Source organism: Somniosus microcephalus, unplaced genomic scaffold (genome assembly GCF_052327205.1).
Source record: "Somniosus microcephalus isolate GS21.2 unplaced genomic scaffold, FLI_Smic_1.0 unresolved_chr4, whole genome shotgun sequence".
NCBI classification, from domain to species: domain Eukaryota; kingdom Metazoa; phylum Chordata; class Chondrichthyes; order Squaliformes; family Somniosidae; genus Somniosus; species Somniosus microcephalus.
This window is the reverse complement of record NW_028225182.1, coordinates 5,837,958-5,854,673: the sequence shown is the minus strand read 5'-3', so window position 1 is coordinate 5,854,673 and position 16,716 is coordinate 5,837,958. Positions and strand designations below refer to the sequence as shown.

Below are 16,716 nucleotides of genomic sequence, written 5' to 3'. Positions count from 1 at the left end.
CATTCCCTTCAGTGTGTAACAAAAAGCAGTGGGTCGATTAAGAGAATTATTAAGTGTCTCACAGACTTGAATTATTTTATTAAACAGTTTTGTAAGAACCAATGGGTCGCGGCAATGAGAGCGCCGAATCCTAACCACTAGACCACCAGGGAACACTTGTACAAACTGCAATATCTCGCAGATCCTTGCTCGCTTACTACCAGCAGATAAAACCGTATTTTAGTTTTGGTCACCTTACCTTTTGAAGGATATACTTGCCTTAGATGGGGTGTGAGAAGGTTCACTAGACTGATTCCTGCAATGAGAGGGCTGTCCTATGAGGAGCGAATGAGTAGATTGGGCCTATACTCCCTGGAGTTTAGAAGAACGAGAGGTGATCTCAGTGAATCAGACAATCATACAGCTACTTATGCAACTCCCTTTTGAAAACCACGATTGAATCTGCCTCCAGCACCCTTTCAGGCAGTGCATTCCAGATCCTACGATCGATAACCGTAAACCAAGTCTGACAGGGGCACAGTAATTAGTGAGGATAGGAGCAGAAAATTGCAAAGGGACATTGATTGAGTGGGAAAACTGGAGGCATCTGATTCAGAAGATTCGGGGGCGATCTGGAAATTCCAGAGTTTAATGACTTTGAAAGGAACATTTTTGACTTGTGCAGTTTCGGTCAGAGAAATGTTAGTGAAAGGAAATAAATCCAGACTCTGGAATTCAGCATTTCACCTTCTCGCTGAACAGTTCTTTCTGGATGTTTAGCTAAGCAGAGGTTGCCGTAGTGTAGCGGTTTATCATGTTCACCTCACAGGCGAAAAGTCTCCGGCTCGATCCTGGGGGGAAACTTTATGTTCTAGAAATGGTGCCTGGTTCAAACTGAAAATAAACCTTTCCTATTGCAATTTAATAAATATGAACAATGGAAGAAAACATATTGTAATTAAATATGAATAAAATAAAATATTTCATAGAGGCTGTACATTATGTGATCCCGGACCATTCTTCACAGACTCAACCACAGCACAGATACCGACAGTGTCCCTCCCTCACTCCCGTTTCCTGCCCTGATGGTGCAGAAAGCCCCTCTCAAAGCTACACATTCGACTGGTTTCAGTGGATCCGCGGGAGATCTTTAAAGGAACCTGCAGCGTCATCTCGGATAATAACCATAGATCGTCACCATATTTCACACATCGCATCAACCCCGTCCATTTCAGTCGAAGTCGTCTTAATTTCCACCAAGCAACCTCCCTAGCACTGAAAATTAACTTATATAAGTGTGGAATCTCATTCCTTCAGATATAAATTTTTGTTGAAGATTTTTTATATTATAAAAATGTTTTTGCTTTTGTCTCTATCTTTTCTATCTCTTAATCCAACATTTATTTTCCTCTCTTTATTTCTCTTTCTGTGCCTGATTGGACATTGAATTCACTGTTCCCACTGACTCTTCCTGGTTCAGATTCTGCGCTGCTCATTAACGATTCTTCAATCAATTAATTATGGGGCTTGGCGGCACAGTGATTATGTTACTCGACCTGTAATCCAGAGGAAAGGTGGAATGGTGGGGAGAAAATTGTCCAGTGCTTGCTGCTGGAGAGGTTTGTCTTGAGGGGGCAGCGATGAATCGCCATTGCAGTGCTGGTCCCGCCACAAACTGTTCCTCAGCCGCAGACTTCATGATGATCTGGAGACCTGAGCTCACAATCCCACCACGGCAGATGGTGGAAGGATTAAAATCGGGGATGTGTAAGAGCCCAGAATTGGAGGAGTGCAGAGATCTCAGAGGGTGTAGGGCTGGAGAAGGTTACAGAGATAGGGGGAGGCGAGTCCATGGAGGGATTTGAAAACAAGGACGAGAATTTGAAAACTGAACTGTCGCCTGAAGGGAGCCAATGTAGGTGAGTGAGACCCGGGGTGATTGGTGAACGGGACATGGTGCGAGTTAGGATACGGGCAGCAGAGGATTGGATGAGCTGAAGTTTATGGAGGGAGTGTGATGAAATATTCCATTCATCACCCACTGTGACTGTGGTCGGTTTCAGTGTCATTTCCCTTCCCCCCAGTCCTCATTGTATTGTTTATTGGAATGTGCTGGAATGTGCTGTATGTAGGGCGCCACCCATACCTGGCCCCTTTTGTAAGCTAGCTCTGTCTGGCCTCAGTCTCCAGAAGGAAGATACCTCTCTCTCTTACATGTTACTTTCTAAGTTAATAAAAGCCTTGTTTTGTTTCGCTAACATCGAGTCTCGGAATTATTGAGGCACATCAATTTTATTAACTTATTTTTCAAAACTATGGATCAACTCCTGAAACCCGAACGTTTGGGTTTGGATGAACATGCTCCGGACGCATCAGCACGCTTCGGACACTGGTTTGAGTGTATGGAATTCTTCCTGGACAATTCTGCAGCCATCAAAGACGCTACGGGCGCTGCGAGGATGAGACTCGGAATTCTGCGGAATTGGGTAAGCCACTGGGTTTACCCCCTCATCCAAGATGCCGATACGTACCTGGCCACCTGCGACATCTTAAAGGCGCACTACCAGCAGCCTACGAATGAGGTGTATGCTAGGCATCTGCTCGCTACTCGCGCACAGCGACCTGGGGAATCGGTGGAGGAGTTCCAAAGCACCCTGAAAATGCTTGGGAAAGACTGCAAGTGCCGAGATGTAAAAGCCACAGTGTACACTGACGAGTTTGTTCACGATGCGTTTATCATAGGCCTCAGCTCCACTTACATCCGGCAAAGACTGCTGGAAAAAACGGGGTTGGACCTGAAACAGGCTGCGGACACCGCGCGATCCATGGATGTGGCCCAGAGAAACTCGCACGCCTACTCTTCAGCCCGCACCGTCCACGCCGCCACGTGTGCACCGAGGGCGCTGCCATCTGGGAAGGCATCTTCCCCGCCCGGCAGCCCGACACCGGCGGGGCCCCGCTCTCCCCCCAGAAGCCCTACGACAGCCGCGACGCGTCAGGGACCCAACTGCTACTTCTGCGGGCAGCCAAAACACACCAGAAACCTGTGCCCGGCGAAAGGCACCACCTGCTTTAAGTGCGGTAAGAAGGGGCACTTCGGGAAGGTGTGCAGAGGGAACCCCGCCGGAAAACCAACCGCCGGAAAACCCGCCACCGCCGCGTGTGCGCCGTGGGAGTGGCCATCTTGGACGCCATCTTGCCCGACCTCGTGGGGTCCGCCATCTTATGAGCAGACAGCGTGGACGCCATCTTGTATCGATCAGGGCCCTACAGTGGCATCGGTCACAGTGGACCAGACCAGGCCGATTGCGCTATCCAAATCAATGGTGGACTTCGAGGTAAACGGGTGCCGGGTTAAATGTTTAATTGACAGTGGAAGCACGGAGAGTTTTATCCACCCTGAACTGGCACATCAACTCTCCCTAAAGGTGGTCCCTGCTCAGGGTACCATCTCTATGGCTGATAAAACCCAGACAACCACCATTCTGGGTTACTGCACGGTACAATTGACGTTAACAGAACTGTATACGATAACTTTAATGTATTAATCATGAAGAACCTATGTGCGAGCGTGATCTTGGGCCTGGATTTCCAGTGCAACCACCAAAGCATCACGCTCAAGTACGGTGGGTCCCAGCCGCCCCTCACAGTGTGCGCTCTGGCTACCCTGAAGGTAAAGCCGCCTTCGCTATTCGCGAACCTTACCCCTAACTGCCGGCCAACAGCGACCAAAAGCAGGAGGTACAGCTGGGAGGACAGGCGGTTTATCGCGACCGAGGTAGACAGGCTCCTGAAAGAGCGCATTATTGAACGCAGCAACAGCCCGTGGCGTGCCCAAGTGGTAGTGGTAAGGGGTAGCAAGAAGAAATGGATGGTGATCGACTATAGTCAAACGATCAACAGGTACACCCAACTAGACGCCTACCCGCTACCCCGCATATCAGAAATGGTGAACCAAATCGCCCAATACCGGGTGTTCTCCTCCATCGACCACAAGTCAGTGTACCACCAGCTCCCTATCAGACCAGAGGACAACCCGTACACCGCCTTTGAGGCGAACGGACGCCTCTACCAATTCCTCAGAGTCCCCTTTGGGGTGACGAATGGGGTCTCGGTTTTTCAGAGGGAGATGGACCGCATGGTCGATGACCACCACTTGCAGGCAACCTTCCCCTACCTCGACAATGTCACCATCTGCGGCCACAATCAGCAGGATCACGACTCGAACCTCGAGAGTTTCCTGGAAACCGCACAAAAACTCAACCTCACCTACAACGAGGACAAGTGCGTTTTCAACACCACGCGCCTCTGCATACTAGGCAGCGTGGTGGAGAATGGGGAAATCGGACCAGACCCCGACCGATTGCGCCCCCTACGGGAGCTGCCCCTGCCCAACACTCCCAAAGCCCTGAAAAGGTGCCTGGGGTTATTTTCTTATTATTCCCAATGGGTCCCCAACTACTCCGACAAATCCCGCCCCCTCTTGAAAGCATCCTCTTTTCCGCTCTCTGCTGAGGCCCACGCCACCTTCAAAAGCATTAAGCAGGATATTGAGCGGGCCACGCTACAGGCAGTGGACGAGAACACTCCATTTCAAGTGGAAAGTGATGCGTCTGACTTCGCATTGGCGGCCACCCTCAACCAGGCGGGGCGGCCCATAGCTTTCTTCTCGAGGACCCTCCAAGGGCCCGAGATCAGACACGCCTCCGTGGAAAAGGAGGCCCAAGCCATCGTGGAGGCAGTGCGCCACTGGCGCCAGTACCTAGCCGGCAAACGCTTCACCCTACTTACTGACCAGCGGTCGGTAGCGTTTATGTTCAATAATAAACAGAGGGGGAAGATTAAATGATAAGATTCTTAGGTGGCGGATCGAGCTCTCCACCTTCAAGTACGACATCATTTACCGGCCAGGGGCCCTTACGAATCCCCTGACGCCCTCTCACGAGGGATGTGTGCCAGCGCCACCAGGGATCGGCTACAGACCCTCCACAACGACCTCTGCCACCCAGGGATCACGTGGCTGTTCCACTTCATAAAGTCCCGTAACTTACCCTACTCGATTGAGGAAGTTCGGTCTCTGACCAGGAACTGCCGCACTTGCGCTGAGTGCAAGCCTCGGTTCTACCGCCCAGATAGAGCCCACTTAATCAAAGCTACACGGCCCTTTGAGCGGCTCAGCTTAGATTTCAAGGGCCCCCTCCCGTCCGTCGACCGCAATGTTTACTTCCTGAACATTGTGGACGAATACTCCCGGTTCCCATTCGCCTTCCCCTGCCCAGACATGACCAGCGCCACGGTCATTAAATGCCTCAACAGCCTGTTCTGCCTGTTCGGTATGCCGAGCTACATCCATACGGATAGGGGGGCGTCCTTCATGAGTGAAGAGCTACGCCAGTACATGCTGTCCAAGGGGATCGCCATGAGCCGTACCACCAGCTACAACCCCCGGGGTAATGGCCAAGTGGAGTGAGAGAACGGGACAGTATGGAAAGCAGTCACTCTAGCTCTAAGGACCAAGGGCCTCCCTATCTCCCGCTGGCAGGAAGTCCTTTCGGATGTGCTCCATTCGATACGGTCGCTATTGTGTACGGCCACTAATGCCACGCCTCATGAATGAATGTTTGTCTTTCCCCGGAAATCCACCTGAGGTGTATCCATGCCATCATGGCTCTCCACCCCAGGTCCGGTACTCGTGCGAAGGCATGTGAGGGGCCACAAGACGGACCCTCTCGTGAAGCCAGTACACCTACTCCACGCCAACCCCCAATATGCATATGTCCGGCACGCCGACGGAAGGGAGGACACCGTGTCCATAAAAGACGTCGCCCCAGCCGGCATCGACAACAACCACGGCAATAGCAGCAACAACGATCACAGCAACTCTTACCCACCCACTACTCTTTCAGCACCCCCGGAAGAACATCGACCAACGGCACTCCCACCAACTACCCCTTCAACAACCCTGGCGGCACCCCCGGCAGAGACCCAGGAGGCTACCGGGGGCACCCAGCTGACACCCGCGGCACCACAACAGCCACGTCGGGCGCAGAGGACTATCAAACCCCCGAACAGACTAAATCTATAGAAGGGGTGAATGTGCTGAAATATTCCATTCATCACTGCCTGTGACTGTGGTCGGTTTCAGTGTCATTTCCCTTCCCCCCAGTCCTCATTGTATTGTTTATTGGAATGTGCTGTATGTAGGGCTCCACCCATACCTGGCCCCTTTTGTAAGCTAGCTCAGTCTGGCCTCAGTCTCCATAAGGATGATACCTCTCTCTCTTACGTGTTACTTTCTAAGTTAATAAAAGCCTTGTTTTGTTTCGCTAACATCGAGTCTCGGAATTATTGAGGCACATCAGGGAGGAAGATGGGAGGCCTTCCAGGAGTACATTAGAATCGTCAAGTCTGGAGGTGACAAAGGCAAGGATGAGGGTTCCAGCAGCAGATCAGCTGAGGCAGAGGTGGAGTCGGGCGATGTTACGGAGGTGGAAGTAGACTGTCTTGGGCAGAAGCTCATCTCGGGATCAAATACCAAGGTTGCAAGCTGTCTGGTTCAGTCTCAGTGGCCAGGGATTGGGATGAAGTCGGTGACTCAGGAACGGAGTTTGTGGCGGGGACCAGCACTGCAATGGCGATACATCACTGCCCTCTCAAGGCTACTTGTAAACCCCGTCCAGCAGCAATATTGGAAGAACTGGACAATCTTAACTCCACCATTCCATTTTGGGCCGGACTTTTCTCATCCTTACCTTCAGCATCTACACTTTCCCGCTGCTGAGCAGCCAATCACACAGCTGCCATCAAAATTACTTTTACAACAGCTGGGACAAGAGGGAACCAGGTTCCACCGAGATTTAAACTCGGATCGCTGGATTCAAAGTCCAGAGTGCTCACCATTACACCATGGAACCCTCAGACACTATTTCAAACCCAATTCGCTTTTTTTCAAACTCACCTGCCATTCAGAGCTGCTGAGTATTTTCAGCAAATTCTATTTTTTTTTCAAACTTCCAGCATCCGCAGCATCTTGTCTTGTGTTAGAAAAGCAAATGGAATCCTGGGCTTTATAAACAGAGGCATAGAGGGCAAAAGGAAGGAAGTTATACCAAACCTTTGGAGTATTGAGTGTAATTCGGGCACTGCGCTTTAGGACGGATGCGGGAGTTCAGTTCCGTGGAGTAGTGGAGAAGAAGAGGCTGTTCTCCTCAGAGCAGAGATGATAAGGGAAGATTTTGTCGACGTGTTCAATGTCATGAAGAGTTTTAATAAAGTAAAGGAGAACATTCTCCAGCGGCAGAAGTGTTGCTAACCAGAAAACACATATTAAGGTGATTGGATAAAGTATCAGTAATAAGGTTCTCTCGGGCTATTGTTGGCCGATTTACTGGTAAAGCTGGGAATTGAGGGGAAACTGGTTCATGGTTTGTAACACAAGCAGTGCGCGGGGTCAGACCGGCCCGGCTCGCTCAGTCGGTAGAGCCTGAGACTCTTAATCTCAGGAGCGGTTTGTGTTTCAAATTATTGGGCTGGTTTCACAGTCGATCCCCAGCTCTAAATCCCCCGGCACCCCTCGGTCAATGACTCTTTCAAAAAATGCGATTCAACAATATTATCAGGAAACCTGAAGTGTTTATAAACACCGGAAGCTGACACACCAGGGAAGACCTCACAGTCTTGGACACAGAGTGAAATACACTGAAGTGTTTATAAAAAGTTACAGAACACAACACGTTTGTAAAATTTCCCGTTGTTTTCTCGGCCCTGATGGGTTGTGAAGGGAGAGACGGGCCGAAGGCCCACTGAGCCGCACTGACCCCGAGCCAAGGTGAAATTAAAGTCAGTTCAATCTTTAGCAGCGGGCGGCTGGAGAGAGACAAGATTCCGGAATCAAGGAGAGATTTTCTTATTTTGTTGCATCGCATTTATATGAAACACTCATTGACCGAGCTGGGAATCACCTTTAAAATCAGCCCAAAAATGTAAAACGCAAACTCCCCGCCGTGGGGATGAAGTATCCGACACTCCACCGACTGGGCTAGCCGGACTGGTCTGTCGCAAGGACCCTGCCTGTGCTCAAGTTTCCTATCAATTACCCGGTTTTATCAGTAAATTCACCAGCAAATGCCCGAGGGAAACTTAATATTGATTCATTGTCCAATTACTTGAATAGAAAGCGAGCAGAGGAGAAGGATTGAGAGCTTTCAGTGTGGGACAGAAGTGATGTTGTTTGACGGAGAAGCGACACAATCTCAATCAGTGCAGAGAGGTGAGTCAGCGGGTCATCTTCTCCCTTAAAACATCCTTCTGACTCGCGGCTGACAAACTGAGCAGAGGTTTTGGGACTGTAGCAATTATCACGCTCGCCTTACACCCGAAATGCCCCGGTTCCGCTCCAGGACGGAATGAATGATATTGGATCTTGCTCCAGGTGAACCCCCAGGGGCGAATTTCTTTCCCTGTGTGGAAAATTGCCCAAGCATGTCCTGTCTACTAAAGCAGGACAAATCCGACCCGGCCAATTACCGTCCCATCAGTCTACTCTCAACCGTCAGCAAAGTGATGGAAGGTGTCGTCGAGAGTGCTATCAAGCAGCACTTACTCAGCAATAACCTACTAACTGACGCCCAGTTTGGGTTCCGCCAGGTTCACTCAGCTCCTGACCTCATTACAGCCTTGGTCCAAACATGGACAAAAGAGCTGAACTCAAGTGGTGAGGTGAGAGTGAATGCCCTTGACATCAAGGCAGCATTTGATCGAGTGTGGCATCAAGGAGCCCTAGCAAAACTGAAGTTAATGGGAATCAAGGGGAAAACTCTCCATTGGTTGGAATCATACCTAGCACAAAGGAAGTTGGCCGTGGTTGTTGGAGCTCATTCATCTCAATCACATGACATCACTGCAGGAGTTCCTCAGGCCAGTGTCCTAGGCCCATCCATAGAAACATAGAAACGTATAAGACAGGAGCAGGAGTGGGCCATTCGGCCCTTCGAGCCTCCTCCGCCATTCAATGAGATGATGGCTGATCATTCAAATTCAGTACCCTGTCCCTGCCTTCTCCCCATATCCCTTGAACCCTTTAGCCTTAAGAAATATATCCAACCCTTTTATGAATATATTTAATGAACTGGCCTCCACCGCCCTCTGTGGCAGAGAATTCCATAGGTTCACCACTCTCTGGGTGAAGAAATTCCTCCTCATTTCAGTCCTAAATGGCTTACCCCTTATCCTTAGACTATGACCTCTTGTTCTGGACTCCCCGGCCATCATAAACATCCTTCCTGCATCTAGTCTGTCCAGGCCTGACAGAATTTTATAGGTTTCGATGAGATCCCCTCTCAATCTTCTAAACTCCAGTGAGTATAATCCCAATCGACACAATCTCTCCTCATACGTCATTCCTGCCATCCCAGGTATCTGCCTGGTGAATTTTCGCTGCGCTCCTTCCATGGCAAGAACGTCCATCCTCAGGTAAGGCGACCAAAACTGCACACAATACTCAAGGTGTGGTCTCACCAAGGCCCTGTACAACTGTAGCAAGACATCCTTGTTCCTGTACTCGAACCCTCTTGCTACAAAGGCCAACATACCATTTGCCTTCTTAACTGCCTGCAGCACCTGCATGCTTACCTTCAGCGACTGGTGCACAAGAACACCCAGGTCTCTGTGCACTTCCCCTTCTCCCAATCTATTGCCATTCAAATAATAATCTGCCTTCCTGTTTTTGCCTCCAAAGTGGATAACCTCACATTTATCCACATTATAGTGCATTTGCCATGTTTCTGCCCAATCACCCAATCTGTCCAAATCGTACTGGAGTTTCACGACATCCTCCTCACAGCTTACCCTCCCACCCAGCTTTGTGTCATCTGCAAATTTGGAGATACTACATCCAATTCCCTCACCCAGATCATTAATATATATTGTGAACAGCTGGTTTCCTCGGACCGATCCTTGCGGTACCCCACTAGTCACTGCCTGCCACTCGGAAAACAACCCATTTATTCCAAGTCTTTGCTTTCTGTCCGTCAACCAATTCTCTATCCAAGTCAATACCTTGACCCCAATCCCATGTGCCTTAATTTTGTACGCTAATCTCTTATGTGGGACCTTATCGAAAGTCTTCTGAAAGTCCAAATACACCACATCCACTGGTTCTCCCTTATCTATTTTAACAGTTACATCCTCAAAAATTTCCAGTAGATTAGTCAAGCATGATTTACCTTTTGTAAATCCATGTTGACTTTGTCCGATCCTGTCACTGCTTACCAAGTGCTCTGCTAATACATCTTTTATAATAGATTCTCGCATTTTCCCCACTACCAATGTCAGGCTTCCCGTTCTATAATTCCCCGCATTTTCTCTACCACCTTTTTTGAATAGCTGGGTAAAATTAGCTACCCTCCAATACATGGGTACTGTTCCAGAGTCTATCGATTTCTGGAAGATGATCAGCAATGCATCTATAATTTCTAGGGCCACTTCCTCAAGTACCCTGGGATGTAGATTATCAGGCCCTGGGGATTTATCGGCCTTCAGTCCCATCAATTTTCCTCACACCATTTCCCTACAAATACTGATTTCTTTCAGTTCCACCCTTTCATCAGGCCCTATGATCCCCGGCATCTCAGGGAGGTTATTTGTGTCCTCCTTTGTGAAGACAGAACCAAAGTATGAATTTAGTTGGTCTGCCATTTCTTTGTTTCCCATTATAAATTCCCCTGATTCTGACTGTAAGGGACCTACGCTTGACTTCACCAATCTCTTTCTCTTCACATATCTATAAAAGCTTTTACAGTCAGTTTTTATGTTCCCTGATAGCTTACTCTCATATTCTATTTTCCCTTTCTTAATTAATCCCTTTGTCCTCCTTTGTTGAATCCTAAACTTCTCCCAAACCTCAAGATTGTTGCTTTTTCTGGCCAATTTATATGTTGTCTCCTTGGATCTTATGCTATCGCTAATGTTCATTGTTAGCCACGGTTGAGTCACCTTTTTTGTTTTATTTTTATGCCAAACTGGGATGAACAAATTCTGTAGCTCATCCATTCGGTCTTTGAATGTTTGCCATTGCCTATCCACCGTCAAACCTTTGAGTGCCATTCCCCAATTAATCCTACCCAACTCGCTCCTCAGACCATCGTAGTTTCTTTTATTTAAATTGAGGACCCGAGTCTCTGAGTCAATTACTTCATTCTCCATCTTAATGAAGAATTCGATCATATTATGATCGCTCAGACCCAAGCGGCCTCGTACAACAAGATTGCTAATTAATCATTTCTCGTTACATAATACCCAGTCTAAGATGACCTGATCTCTGGTTGGTTCCTCGATATATTGGTCCATGAAACCATCCTGTAAACACTCCAGGAATTCCTCCTCCACAGTATTGTTACTAATTTGGTTGGCCCAATCTATATGTAGATTAAAGTCACCCATGATGACTACTGTGCCCTTATTGCAGGCTTCTTTAATTTCCCTTTTAATGCCATCCCCAACCTCTGTGTTACTGTTGGGAGGTCTATATACCACTCCCACAAATGTTCTTTCCCCTTAGTATTTCTCAATTATACCCATACAGATTCCACATCATCAGAGCTAATGTCCTTCATTGCAATTGTATTAATCCCTTCTTTAACCAGTAATGCTACCCCACCTCCCTTTCCTTTTTGCCTATCTTTCCTGAATATCGAATACCCCTGGATGTTGAGTTCCCAGTCTTGGCCATCCTTGAGCCACGTTTCCGTAATCCCAACCAAATCATATTCGTTTACCTCTATTTGTGCAGCCAATTCATCCACCTTATTACAAATGCTCCTCGCATTTCAGCTGTTTTAACAATGACCTTCCCTCCATCATAAGGTCAGAAGTGGGGATGTTCGCTGATGATTGCACACTGTTCAGTGCCATTCGAGACTCGTCAGATACTGACGCAGTCCATGTCGATATGCAGCAAGACCTGTACAACATTCAGACTTGGGCTGACAAGTGGCAAGTAACATTCGCACCACACAAGTGCCAGGCAATGACCATCTCCAACAAGCGTGATTCGAACCATCTCCCCTTGACATTCAATGGCATTACCATCGCTGAATCCCCCACTATCAACATCCTGGGGTTACCATTGATCAGAAACTGAACTGGACCAGCCATATAAATACTGTGGCTACAAGAGCAGGCCAGAGGCTACGAATTCTGCAGCGAGTATCTCACCTCCTGACTCCCCAAAGCCTTTCCACCATCTACAAGGCACAAATCAGGAGTGTGATGGAATACTCTCCACTTGCCTGGATGAGTGCAGCACCAACAACACTCAAGAAGCTCGACACCATTCAGGATAAAGCAGCCCGCTTGATTGGCACTCCATCCACTCTACCTTCAACATTCACTCCCTCCATCACCAGCACACTGTGGCTGCAGTGTGTACCATCTACAAGATGCACTGCAGCAACTCACCAAAGCTCCTTCAACAGCACCTTCCAAACCCGCGACCTCTACCACTTAGAAGGACAAGGGCAGCAGACGCATGGGAACATCACCACCTACAAGTTCCCCTCCAAGCCACACACCATCCTGACTTGGACCTGTTTAAGAACATAAGAAATAAGAGCAGGAGTAGGCCAATCGGCCCCTCGAGCCTGCTCCACCATTCAATAAGATCATGGCTGATCTGATCCTGACCTCAAATCTTCTATCACTCTGCATCCACCCGAACCCATGTGATCTCCCGGGAGAGGCGAAAAACCAGATAAAGACCCAATGGTCAATTTGGGAGAAAAAAATCTGGGAAATTCCTCTCCGACCCATCTAGGCGATCGAAATTCTTCCAGGAGATCACTCTGTCCCTATATTTTCTACAGTACTTACCTTCTGTAAAGGCGATCTCCACCCCAGCCAGGAACAGGAATAAAACCATCTCCTGAAATCTAACAGAATTAGAACACAGTAGGAGCAGAACAAGGCTACACGGCCCCTGGGCCCGCTCCACTACCCACAGGGCCATGACCATTCCGAACCCAGACTCATGTCCAATTTCCTGCCCGCTCCCCGTAACCCTTTATTCCCTTTACTTCTAGGAAACTATCTATTTCTGTTTTAAATTTATTTAATGATGTAGCTTCCACAGCTTTCTGGGGCAGCAAATTCCACAAACCTACCACCCTCTGAGTGAAGAAGTTTCTCCTCATCTCAGTTTTGAATGAGCAGCCCCTTATTTTAAGATTATGCCCCCTAGTTCTAGTTTCACCCATCATTGGGAACATCCTCACCGCATCCACCCGATCAAGCCCCTTCACAATCTTATATGTTTCAATAAGATCGCCTCTCATTCTTCTGAACTCCAATGAGTAGAGTCCCAATCTACTCAGCCTCTCCTCATGTGACCACCCCCTCATCCCCGGGATTAACCGAGTGAACCTTCTTTGTACTGACTCGAGAGCAAGTATGTCTTTTCTTAAGTATGGACACCAAAACTGTATGCAGTATTCCAGGTGCGGCCTCACCAATACCTTGTACAACTGCAGCAATACCTCCCTGTTTTTATATTCCAACCCCCTAGCAATAAAAGCCAACATTCCATTGGCCTTCTTGATCATTTGCTGCACCTGCATACTAACTTTTTGAGTTTCGTGCACTAGGACCCCCAGATCCCTTTGTACTACAGTACTTTCCAGTTTCTTGCCATTAAGATAATAACTTGCTCTATGATTTTTCCTGCCAAAGTGCATAACCTCACACTTTCCAGTATTGTATTCCATCTGCCAAATCTCTGCCCACTTACTTAGCCTGTCTATGTCCCTTTGCAGGTTTTTTATGTCCTCCTCACTCACTACTTTCCGTCCCATCTTTGTATCATCTGCAAACTTTGATATGTTACACTCGGTCCCCTCCTCCAAATCGTTAATGTAGATTGTAAAGAGTTGGGGACCCAGCACTGACCCCTGCGGAACACCACTAGTTACTGGTTGCCAATCTGAGAACGAACCATTTATCCCAACTCTCTGCTTTCTGTTAGAGAGCCAATCCTCCGCCGTTCCTTCACTGTCGCTGGGCCAAAATCCTGGCACTCCCTTCCTAACAGCATTTTGGGTGTACTTACACCATATGGACTGCAGCAGTTCAAGAAGGCGGCTCACCACCATCTTCTCAAGGGAAATTAGGGATGGGCACTAAATGCAGGCCTAGCCAGCGACTCCCACATCCCATCAACGTTCATCAGCAAACTCAGAATGACAAATAAATAGAAAGATGTGTTTCTCAGCCCCGGTGGCAAAGATGCAATGGATGTTAATCCAAATAAATCCCCCATGAGATTCAGTGTGCATCGGCTTCCTTATAAAGTTTGTATTTGAAATGTGCGAGAAAAGCCTAAAATTATGAAAATATTCCGATGGCCCGTACAGGGATCGGACCTGCGACCTTGGCGTTATTAGCACCACGCTTTCACCAACTGAGCTAACTGGCCACAATGCGCTCGTGGGCAGGCTCAAACCCAGGCTGCGAGGTTGTCTTTCAGGCTGACACTGGCTGACCAATTTACTGCACAAACTTTGAACACACCACATCGCTTAAACATTGTTCCTATATACAACTTGGCAGTGTGTAAATCGAAAGTAACTGTAAAAGAGCTCTTTAATCTAACAAACCTCATTCTAAAAATGATTATCGCACCACCGCTGAACAGCCCCTCCCTCAGTCCCGGAATAAAAACAGTCGGCGAGACCCCGACTAGATTCGAACCTGCAGCGAGCGGTTGGAGCAGGATCTAATGAGTAAAATGTGGTTTTCACTCCCATTTCCTTTGGGAGATGCCCGTGCGAGAATGGAAAATTGCTCCTGATTCGCTCCTCTTATAGGGAAGGAGGTGAATATAATTAAAACCTGCCGAAACACGGGATCGAAACAGGGTCCTTTAAAACGCTCTCCCAACTGAGCTATTTCGGCTTCACAGCAAATTAAATATTCTGTCATTCTTTCGGAGGATTTTCTAACCCCGGGAGGAATTGCCCCTCTCGCTCATTCCTCACTTCGGGCAATGTGACCCGACCAGGTCTCGGAGCTCAGGTTGTGTTAATGTAAAGCTGGAGTGTTGATAAAGATACAAAGCTGACACAGCACGGGGGACCTCACCGTGTTGTACACAGCGTGAAATGCACTGAAATGTCCAAATAAAGTTACAGAGCAGAACACACGTGTAAAATTCCTTGTTCTTTTCTCCGCACTGATGGGTTGTGAAGGGAGAGATGGCCGAAGTCTCAGTGAGCCGCTCTGATCACGAGACAAGGTGAAATTATATCAAATTCAATCTTCAGCAGCGACATGCTGGAGAGAGATCAGAGTCCCGAATCAAGAGTAATGTTCGGATACTAATGTTGAATCTCATTTATATCAAACTCTCCTTGAATTCTCTGCTGGGGGATTCAGAGCTGGGGATCGCCTGTGAAATCAGCTGAAAACATTGAAATGACAACCTCAGTCCCTCCGACAAGGAAGGTTACATTTTTTAATTTGCACAAGTAAACAGAGTCTGGACAGTTGCTATCTTGCTCTCTGTGACCTGAGGTTTTATCTCGGTAATCTCTGGCTTTAGTATATGTTGTAATCAATATTTCAGCCAGTCTCTGTGGCGCAATTGTGTTAGTGCGTTCGGCTGTTAACTGAAAGGTTGGTGATTCGAGCCCACCCAAGGACGGTGCATTAACTTTTTCCAGGTTTTCAAAATGTGTATTTTGGCTGCAAGATCGTGGGATAAACTGTAACAATGGGTACAATGTCGGTGAGTATGAGATCATCCACTGGGATCCGAGAAAGCCATTCCAAACATTTTCTTAATGGTGACAGACTAATCGGAACATGAGGAGGCCATTCAGCCCCTCAGCCCTGTTCCTTCACTCAATTAGATCCTGGATAATCTGTATCTGAGCTGCATTGGCCCGCCTTGGTTCCATATCCAGTTTCACCAGTTTGGAATGGTCTCATTTTTAGGTGCGCCTGGTGCCGCTCCTGGCCTGCTCTTCTACACATCTCACTGAGCCAGGTTTGGTCCCCTGGATTGAGGGTAATGGTGGAGTGATATGCCCGACGAGATTGTGCTTGAATACAATTATGCTGCTGCTGATGGTCCAGAATTGCACAGAGCAAATATACGTGTTTTAAGAGATTTTATTTTATTCATATTTAACCACAAAACTAATTAACTTTTTCATGTTAATTCATTTTTAATGGGGAATATTTTACAAAATGTTTCCGCCCCAACCTGATGGAACCGGAGACACTCAATGTTTTCAAGGGGTGACTGGATAGGCACTAGAGGGAAATAAACTTGCAGGGCTACGGGGAGAGAGCGGGGAATGGGACTGACTGGGTTGCTCGACAGAGAGCCGTCACGGATTCGATGGGCCGAATGGCCTCCTTCTGTCCTGTTTTGACTCACTGATCTTGAGCCAAGCTAAAATGATGTCAAGTTAAATCTTCAGCAGCAGGTATGGTGCTGAGCCCCACACAGAGCTGAAAATGCCCAGGCTCCATGCCCGGCCTGTTGTCTCTCAGTTCCTCACTCAGTGGGCTACTGAGCAATACAGGAAGGGCTCAGGCCTAATGAATATCTTAATGCTCAGGTTAAGTTATCAGTGCCCAGGCACTCTCTGATTCCAGTCTTGCACACGTTGCTATGTTTCAAATGTTGCATTTTTCTCACTGGCAATAAATTGATTGATAGCCGTGCTCTGATCAGCTAAG

At 47.9% G+C, this 16,716-nt stretch overlaps 1 non-coding gene across 1 annotated transcript; it reads right to left on the bottom strand.

Moving 5' to 3' along the window:
• Window positions 1-6,821: 6,821 nt before the first annotated feature.
• On the bottom strand, window positions 6,822-6,893 carry trnaq-uug (transfer RNA glutamine (anticodon UUG)). The gene has a single exon. It is a non-coding gene; the product is annotated as a tRNA-Gln (tRNA).
• Window positions 6,894-16,716: the final 9,823 nt, after the last annotated feature.